The following is a 10,013-nucleotide window of genomic DNA, read 5'->3' on the forward strand; positions in this document are numbered from 1 at the left end:
ATGTATGAATTTATGGTTGGATCAGAATCGACGTTGTAATCATTGGACAGTACGGAGAACTAAGTAAAACCACAAGTCCAAATCCTTATCTCCATCCATGGCTAATTTAGGAAAGGGACAATTTTAGCTAGCTGGCTAGCTAGCCACCAGAGGACAAGAACACAACGAGGTGCAACAATTGAAAAACAAATATCTGTCATTGAGGTATGCTCTCAATTGGGATTTGACACTTTCACAGTTGTATTCGCGCAATGTACCAAATACAACTCGATTTGATTTTGTACACTGATATTTGGGGAAGTTTGGCTTCCCTGAACACACTCCACTAAAAGGCACCACTCAGCAGAGTGTATTCTTCACTGCAAATCTGTCAATACTTTTAGCCCAAAAATACATTTATAAAATATATATATATATATATATATATAAAAGTATATATTTCTTCTACATTATAAACATATTCATAATATTACACTAATAACACACTATGGAATGTGTGGAGCAACAACAACTTTAGAATCAAGAGTAATTAGTTTAGAATCAAGAGTAATTCATTTAGAATCAAAGTAAGTTTAGAATCAAGAGTAAGTTTAGAATCAAGAGTAATTCATTTAGAATCAAAGAGTAATTTGTTTAGAATCAAGAGTAATTAATTTAGAATCAAGAGTAATTCATTTAGAATCAAAGAGTAATTCATTTAGAATCAAGAGTAATTCATTTAGAATCAAGAGTAATTCGTTTAGAATCAAGAGTAATTCGTTTAGAATCAAGAGTAATTCATTTAGAATCAAGAGTAATTCGTTTAGAATCAAGAGTAATTCATTTAGAATCAAGAGTAATTCATTTAGAATCAAGAGTAATTCATTTAGAATCAAGAGTAATTCATTTAGAATCAAGAGTAATTCATTTAGAATCAAGAGTAATTCATTTAGAATCAAGAGTAATTAATTTAGAATCAAGAGTAATTCATTTAGAATCAAGAGTAATTCATTTAGAATCAAGAGTAATTAATTTAGAATCAAGAGTAATTCATTTAGAATCAAGAGTAATTCGTTTAGAATCAAGAGTAATTCATTTAGAATCAAAGTAATTCATTTAGAATCAAGAGTAATTCATTTAGAATCAAGAGTAATTAATTTAGAATCAAGAGTAATTCATTTAGAATCAAGAGTAATTCATTTAGAATCAAGAGTAATTCATTTAGAATCAAGAGTAATTCGTTTAGAATCAAGAGTAATTCGTTTAGAATCAAAGAGTAGTTTGTTTAGAATCAAAGAGTCAGCTTCATGCAATTCGTTCCAAAATCCATGATAAGACATGTGCGTTGAGTTCATCCTGGACAGACTCCTCTGTCCTTCCCTTCACTATGAGCCCATGGTTGCCTCCTTCCACCCAGCGAACAGTCGTTGGACACCTCATCTCTTTAACGACATCCTCCAGAAGGATCTGGACACACGGAGGAAATCATTATTGCAGAAACACAACATGGGAGTATATTTTTATATAGTTTTTTCTCTCCAGCCTATCAGTTTAAAAACGAAAAATCAATAAACTATCACAGAATAAAAAACAAATTAAAAAGAGAGCTGTGTTGTTACGGTTTCTGTCTGATCACTACACTCCGATCGGCTGTCATTTATGCAAAAGGTCCATAAAGACGCCCAACGCCATTCTCACCTTCTCACACATGTTGTCTGCAGTGCCAGACAGAAACAACACAGGCACCTCCGTAGGCAACCCCGGAGGTCCTCGCTCCGCTGGCGATGGCCGTGGGTCTGTCCTGGAGGGTGTAGGGGAAGGACAGACAGACGAGGCCTGCTACTGCATCCTCTGGTCGAACACTGAGCTGCCTGGCCAGAGCAGAGGCAGCTCGAGCCCCAAGAGAACGTCCTGAAGTGGGGAGGGGACACAGTGAGGAGCCTCCACCAGGTCAACATGATGTGTATCTTTATACTGTAACCTCTAACACAGTGAGGAGCCTCCACCAGGTCAACATGATGTATCTTTATACTGTAACCTCTAACACAGTGAGGAGCCTCCACCAGGTCAACATGATGTGTATCTTTATACTGTAACCTCTAACACAGTGAGGAGCCTCCACCAGGTCAACATGATGTGTATCTTTATACTGTAACCTCTAACACAGTGAGGAGCCTCCACCAGGTCAACATGATGTGTATCTTTATACTGTAACCTCTAACACAGTGAGGAGCCTCCACCAGGTCAACATGTGTATCTTTATACTGTAACCTCTAACACAGTGAGGAGCCTCCACCAGGTCAACATGATGTGTATCTTTATACTGTAACCTCTAACACAGTGAGGAGCCTCCACCAGGTCAACATGATGTGTATCTTTATACTGTAACCTCTAACACAGTGAGGAGCCTCCACCAGGTCAACACGATGTGTATCTTTATACTGTAACCTCTAACACAGTGAGGAGCCTCCACCAGGTCAACATGTGTATCTTTATACTGTAACCTCTAACACAGTGAGGAGCCTCCACCAGGTCAACATGATGTGTATCTTTATACTGTAACCTCTAACACAGTGAGGAGCCTCCACCAGGTCAACATGATGTGTATCTTTATACTGTAACCTCTAACACAGTGAGGAGCCTCCACCAGGTCAACATGATGTGTATCTTTATACTGTAACCTCTAACACAGTGAGGAGCCTCCACCAGGTCAACATGATGTGTATCTTTATACTGTAACCTCTAACACAGTGAGGAGCCTCCACCAGGTCAACATGATGTGTATCTTTATACTGTAACCTCTTAACACAGTGAGGAGCCTCCACCAGGTCAACATGATGTGTATCTTTATACTGTAACCTCTAACACAGTGAGGAGCCTCCACCAGGTCAACATGATGTGTATCTTTATACTGTAACCTCTTAACACAGTGAGGAGCCTCCACCAGGTCAACATGATGTGTATCTTTATACTGTAACCTCTAACACAGTGAGGAGCCTCCACCAGGTTAACATGATGTGTATCTTTATACTGTAACCTCTAACACAGTGAGGAGCCTCTGTAACCTTTGACCTGTCTTCAAAAATGACTGCTAAATAATAACTCAAAACTAATGACATCAGTAGAGAGACAACCCAACACTACATAAAGAGAGACCTAAAGACTACATAAAGAGAGACAACCCAACACTACATAAAGAGAGACATCCCAACACTACATAAAGAGAGACCTAAAGACTACATAAAGAGAGACCTAAACACTACATAGAGACCTAAACACTACATAAAAGAGAGACCTAAATACTACATAGAGACCTAAACACTACATAAAGAGAGACCTAAACACTACATAAAGAGAGACAACCCAACACTACATAAAGAGAGACAACCCAACACTACATAAAGAGAGACAACCCAACACTACATAGAGACCTAAAGACTACATAAAGAGAGACAACCCAACACTACATAGAGACCTAAACACTACATAAAGAGAGACCTAAAGACTACATAAAGAGAGACAACCCAACACTACATAAAGAGAGACAACCCAACACTACATAGAGAGAGACAACCCAACACTACATAAAGAGAGACAACCCAACACTACATAGAGACCTAAAGACTACATAAAGAGACCTAAACACTACATAAAGAGAGACAACCCAACACTACATAAGAGAGACAACCCAACACTACATAAAGAGAGACAACCCAACACTACATAAAGAGAGACAACCCAACACTACATAAAAGAGAGACAACCCAACACTACATAAAAGAGAGACAACCCAACACTACATAGACCTAAAGACTACATAAAGAGACCTAAACACTACATAAAGAGAGACCTAAACACTACATAAAGAGAGACCTAAACACTACATAAAGAGAGACAACCCAACACTACATAAAGAGAGACAACCCAACACTACATAAAGAGAGACCTAAAGACTACATAAAGAGAGACCTAAACACTACATAGAGACCTAAACACTACATAAAGAGAGACCTAAATACTACATAGAGACCTAAACACTACATAAAGAGAGACCTAAACACTACATAAAGAGAGACCTAAAGACTACATAAAGAGAGACAACCCAAGACTACATAGAGACAACCCAACACTACATAAAGAGAGACCTAAACACTACATAAAGAGAGACAACCCAACACTACATAAAGAGAGACCTAAACACTACATAAAGAGAGACCTAAAGACTACATAAAGAGAGACAACCCAACACTACATAGAGACAACCCAACACTACATAAAGAGAGACCTAAACACTACATAAAGAGAGACAACCCAACACTACATAAAGAGAGACCTAAACACTACATAAAGAGAGAACACAAAACTACATAAAGAGAGACCTAAACACTACATAGAGACAACCCAACACTACATAAATACCCAAAGACTACATAAAGAGAGACCTAAAGACTACATAGAGAGAGACAACCCAACACTACATAAAGAGAGACCTAAACACTACATAAAGAGACCTAAAGACTACATAGAGAGAGACCTAAAGACTACATAAAGAGAGACAACCCAACACTACATAGAGACCTAAAGACTACATAAAGAGAGACAACCCAACACTACATAAGAGACAACCCAACACTACATAGAGACCTAAAGACTACATAAAGAGAGACAACCCAACACTACATAAAGAGAGACCTAAACACTACATAAAGAGAGACCTAAAGACTACATAAAGAGAGACCTAAAGACTACATAAAGAGAGACAACCCAACACTACAAAGAGAGAGACAACCCAACACTACATAAAGAGAGACAACCCAACACTACATAAAGAGAGACAACCCAACACTACATAAAGAGAGACAACCCAAGACTACATAAAGAGAGACAACCCAAGACTACATAGAGACCTAAAGACTACATAAAGATAGACCTAAAGACTACATAAAGAGAGACAACCCAACACTACATAAAGAGAGACAACCCAACACTACATAAAGAGACAACCCAACACTACATAAAGAGAGACAACCCAACACTACATAAAGAGAGACAACCCAAGACTACATAGAGACCTAAAGACTACATAGAGAGAGACCTAAAGAATACATAAAGAGAGACAACCCAACACTACATAGACCTAAAGACTACATAAACAGACCTAAACACTACATAAAGAGAGACCTAAACACTACATAAAGAGAGACAACCCAACACTACATAAAGAGAGACAACCCAACACTACATAAAGAGAGACCTAAAGACTACATAAAGAGAGACCTAAACACTACATAGAGACCTAAACACTACATAAAGAGAGACCTAAATACTACATAGAGACCTAAACACTACATAAAGAGAGACCTAAACACTACATAAAGAGAGACCTAAAGACTACATAAAGAGAGACAACCCAAGACTACATAGAGACAACCCAACACTACATAAAGAGAGACCTAAACACTACATAAAGAGAGACAACCCAACACTACATAAAGAGAGACCTAAACACTACATAAAGAGAGACCTAAAGACTACATAAAGAGAGACAACCCAACACTACATAGAGACAACCCAACACTACATAAAGAGAGACCTAAACACTACATAAAGAGAGAACACAAAACTACATAAAAGAGACCTAAACACTACATAGAGACAACCCAACACTACATAAATACCCAAAGACTACATAAAGAGAGACCTAAAGACTACATAGAGAGAGACAACCCAACACTACATAAAGAGAGACCTAAACACTACATAAAGAGACCTAAAGACTACATAGAGAGAGACCTAAAGACTACATAAAGAGAGACAACCCAACACTACATAAAGAGAGACCTAAACACTACATAAAGAGACCTAAAGACTACATAGAGAGAGACCTAAAGACTACATGAAGAGAGACAACCCAACACTACATAGAGACCTAAAGACTACATAGAGAGAGAGACAACCCAACACTACATAAAGAGAGACCTAAAGACTACATAGAGAGAGACAACCCAACACTACATAAAGAGAGACCTAAACACTACATAAAGAGAGACCTAAACACTATATAAAGAGAGACAACCCAACACTACATAAAGAGAGACCTAAAGACAACGACGTGTTGTGATAATTGCGCTGTCTGCTCTATAACCTGTTAATCCACATGCCTTGCGACCCTGATATATATTAGAGGCCTAAAGGCCGAGACAATAAGAAGACACAGCGGCAGAATAAATTCAACCTCATTTTAGTTTTATTACAAAATGGCTCTTGTCCAGTGACGTCCACAAAGCATATTGCATGTACAGTAACAAACAGTTACATGACATATGAGCAATGGTCAATCAACTTGTTTGTTTCAGACATTTTCGGACCTCTAAACAACTATTAATATAGAACCACAGAGAGTTATCGCAAGTCGCAAAGAAAACAGGAGCTGCCTCCTCTATTCCAGCACCAACAGTTAAACTCTGCTCTGTCTAATACTGAGACAACTAAAAGATAACCAAAAACTATTTAGTCCAATCAACGAAAGATACATTTGATTTGGCTGTCCATGGTTCTGATTTCTGTGTGTGTGTGTATATGTGTTTGTGTGTGTGTTCGTGTGTGTGTGTGTGTATATGTGTTTGTGTGTGTGTATATATGTGTTTGTGTGTGTGTGTGTTCGTGTGTGTGTGTATATGTGTTTGTGTGTGTTCGTGTGTGTGTGTTCGTGTGTGTTCGTGCGTGTGTGTGTGTTCGTGCGTGTGTGTGTGTGTTTGTGTGTGTGTGTGTTCGTGTGTGTGTGTGTGCGGTGTGAAACGGTCTATCACTCTGTCATACAGTACACTTTCAGTTTTGTTGTCCTAGGCTACCTGGCTAAAACGCTCGCTAGCATTAGCCTTCTACATCTAGCTACATATTGAACTTCTATTCTCTCAGGCCAGGTAAACAATGTATGAATTTATGGTTGGATCAGAATCGACGTTGTAATCATTGGACAGTACGGAGAACTAAGTAAAACCACAAGTCCAAATCCTTATCTCCATCCATGGCTAATTTAGGAAAGGGACAATTTTAGCTAGCTGGCTAGCTAGCCACCAGAGGACAAGAACACAACGAGGTGCAACAATTGAAAAACAAATATCTGTCATTGAGGTATGCTCTCAATTGGGATTTGACACTTTCACAGTTGTATTCGGCGCAATGTACCAAATACAACTCGATTTGATTTTGTACACTGATATTTGGGGAAGTTTGGCTTCCCTGAACACACTCCACTAAAGGCACCACTCAGCAGAGTGTATTCTTCACTGCAAATCTGTCAATACTTTTAGCCCAAAAATACATTTATAAAATATATATATATATATATATATATAAAAGTATATATTTCTTCTACATTATAAACATATTCATAATATTACACTAATAACACACTATGGAATGTGTGGAGCAACAACAACTTTAGAATCAAGAGTAATTAGTTTAGAATCAAGAGTAATTCATTTAGAATCAAGAGTAATTCGTTTAGAATCAAGAGTAATTCGTTTAGAATCAAGAGTAATTCATTTAGAATCAAAGAGTAATTTGTTTAGAATCAAGAGTAATTAATTTAGAATCAAGAGTAATTCATTTAGAATCAAAGAGTAATTCATTTAGAATCAAGAGTAATTCATTTAGAATCAAGAGTAATTCGTTTAGAATCAAGAGTAATTCGTTTAGAATCAAGAGTAATTCATTTAGAATCAAGAGTAATTCGTTTAGAATCAAGAGTAATTCATTTAGAATCAAGAGTAATTCATTTAGAATCAAGAGTAATTCATTTAGAATCAAGAGTAATTCATTTAGAATCAAGAGTAATTCATTTAGAATCAAGAGTAATTCATTTAGAATCAAGAGTAATTAATTTAGAATCAAGAGTAATTCATTTAGAATCAAGAGTAATTCATTTAGAATCAAGAGTAATTAATTTAGAATCAAAGAGTAATTCATTTAGAATCAAGAGTAATTCGTTTAGAATCAAGAGTAATTCATTTAGAATCAAGAGTAATTCATTTAGAATCAAGAGTAATTCATTTAGAATCAAGAGTAATTAATTTAGAATCAAGAGTAATTCATTTAGAATCAAGAGTAATTCATTTAGAATCAAGAGTAATTCATTTAGAATCAAGAGTAATTCGTTTAGAATCAAGAGTAATTCGTTTAGAATCAAAGAGTAGTTTGTTTAGAATCAAAGAGTCAGCTTCATGCAATTCGTTCCAAAATCCATGATAAGACATGTGCGTTGAGTTCATCCTGGACAGACTCCTCTGTCCTTCCCTTCACTATGAGCCCATGGTTGCCTCCTTCCACCCAGCGAACAGTCGTTGGACACCTCATCTCTTTAACGACATCCTCCAGAAGGATCTGGACACACGGAGGAAATCATTATTGCAGAAACACAACATGGGGAGTATATTTTTATATAGTTTTTTTCTCTCCAGCCTATCAGTTTAAAAAACGAAAAATCAATAAACTATCACAGAATAAAAAACAAATTAAAAGAGAGCTGTGTTGTTACGGTTTCTGTCTGATCACTACCTCCGATCGGCTGTCATTTATGCAAAAGGTCCATAAAGACGCCCAACGCCATTCTCACCTTCTCACACATGTTGTCTGCAGTGCCAGACAGAAACAACACAGGCACCTCCGTAGGCAACCCCCGGAGGTCCTCGCTCCGCTGGCGATGGCCGTGGGTCTGTCCTGGAGGGTGTAGGGGGAAGGACAGACAGACGAGGCCTGCTACTGCATCCTCTGGTCGAACACTGAGCTGCCTGGCCAGAGCAGAGGCAGCTCGAGCCCCAAGAGAACGTCCTGAAGTGGGGAGGGGACACAGTGAGGAGCCTCCACCAGGTCAACATGATGTGTATCTTTATACTGTAACCTCTAACACAGTGAGGAGCCTCCACCAGGTCAACATGATGTGTATCTTTATACTGTAACCTCTAACACAGTGAGGAGCCTCCACCAGGTCAACATGATGTGTATCTTTATACTGTAACCTCTAACACAGTGAGGAGCCTCCACCAGGTCAACATGATGTGTATCTTTATACTGTAACCTCTAACACAGTGAGGAGCCTCCACCAGGTCAACATGATGTGTATCTTTATACTGTAACCTCTAACACAGTGAGGAGCCTCCACCAGGTCAACATGTGTATCTTTATACTGTAACCTCTAACACAGTGAGGAGCCTCCACCAGGTCAACATGATGTGTATCTTTATACTGTAACCTCTAACACAGTGAGGAGCCTCCACCAGGTCAACATGATGTGTATCTTTATACTGTAACCTCTAACACAGTGAGGAGCCTCCACCAGGTCAACACGATGTGTATCTTTATACTGTAACCTCTAACACAGTGAGGAGCCTCCACCAGGTCAACATGTGTATCTTTATACTGTAACCTCTAACACAGTGAGGAGCCTCCACCAGGTCAACATGATGTGTATCTTTATACTGTAACCTCTAACACAGTGAGGAGCCTCCACCAGGTCAACATGATGTGTATCTTTATACTGTAACCTCTAACACAGTGAGGAGCCTCCACCAGGTCAACATGATGTGTATCTTTATACTGTAACCTCTAACACAGTGAGGAGCCTCCACCAGGTCAACATGATGTGTATCTTTATACTGTAACCTCTAACACAGTGAGGAGCCTCCACCAGGTCAACATGATGTGTATCTTTATACTGTAACCTCTTAACACAGTGAGGAGCCTCCACCAGGTCAACATGATGTGTATCTTTATACTGTAACCTCTAACACAGTGAGGAGCCTCCACCAGGTCAACATGATGTGTATCTTTATACTGTAACCTCTTAACACAGTGAGGAGCCTCCACCAGGTCAACATGATGTGTATCTTTATACTGTAACCTCTAACACAGTGAGGAGCCTCCACCAGGTTAACATGATGTGTATCTTTATACTGTAACCTCTAACACAGTGAGAGCCTCTGTAACCTTTGACCTGTCTTCAAAAATGACTGCTAAATAATAACTCAAAACTA

The 10,013-nt window shown here is 38.5% G+C and overlaps 1 long non-coding RNA gene and 1 pseudogene across 1 annotated transcript; both read right to left on the minus strand.

Moving 5' to 3' along the window:
• Positions 1–1,199: 1,199 nt before the first annotated feature.
• On the minus strand, positions 1,200–3,226 carry LOC135569861 (uncharacterized). The gene is made up of 2 exons (XR_010463295.1): positions 1,678–3,226; positions 1,200–1,446 (listed from the first exon to the last, which is right to left on the minus strand). It is a non-coding gene; the product is annotated as an uncharacterized LOC135569861 (long non-coding RNA).
• A 4,891-nt stretch (positions 3,227–8,117) lies between these two features.
• LOC135569866 (testis-expressed protein 30-like) overlaps positions 8,118–10,013 on the minus strand; it is a 3,385-nt pseudogene continuing 1,489 nt past the window's right edge.

Source organism: Oncorhynchus nerka, linkage group LG3 (genome assembly GCF_034236695.1).
Source record: "Oncorhynchus nerka isolate Pitt River linkage group LG3, Oner_Uvic_2.0, whole genome shotgun sequence".
NCBI lineage: Eukaryota > Metazoa > Chordata > Actinopteri > Salmoniformes > Salmonidae > Oncorhynchus > Oncorhynchus nerka.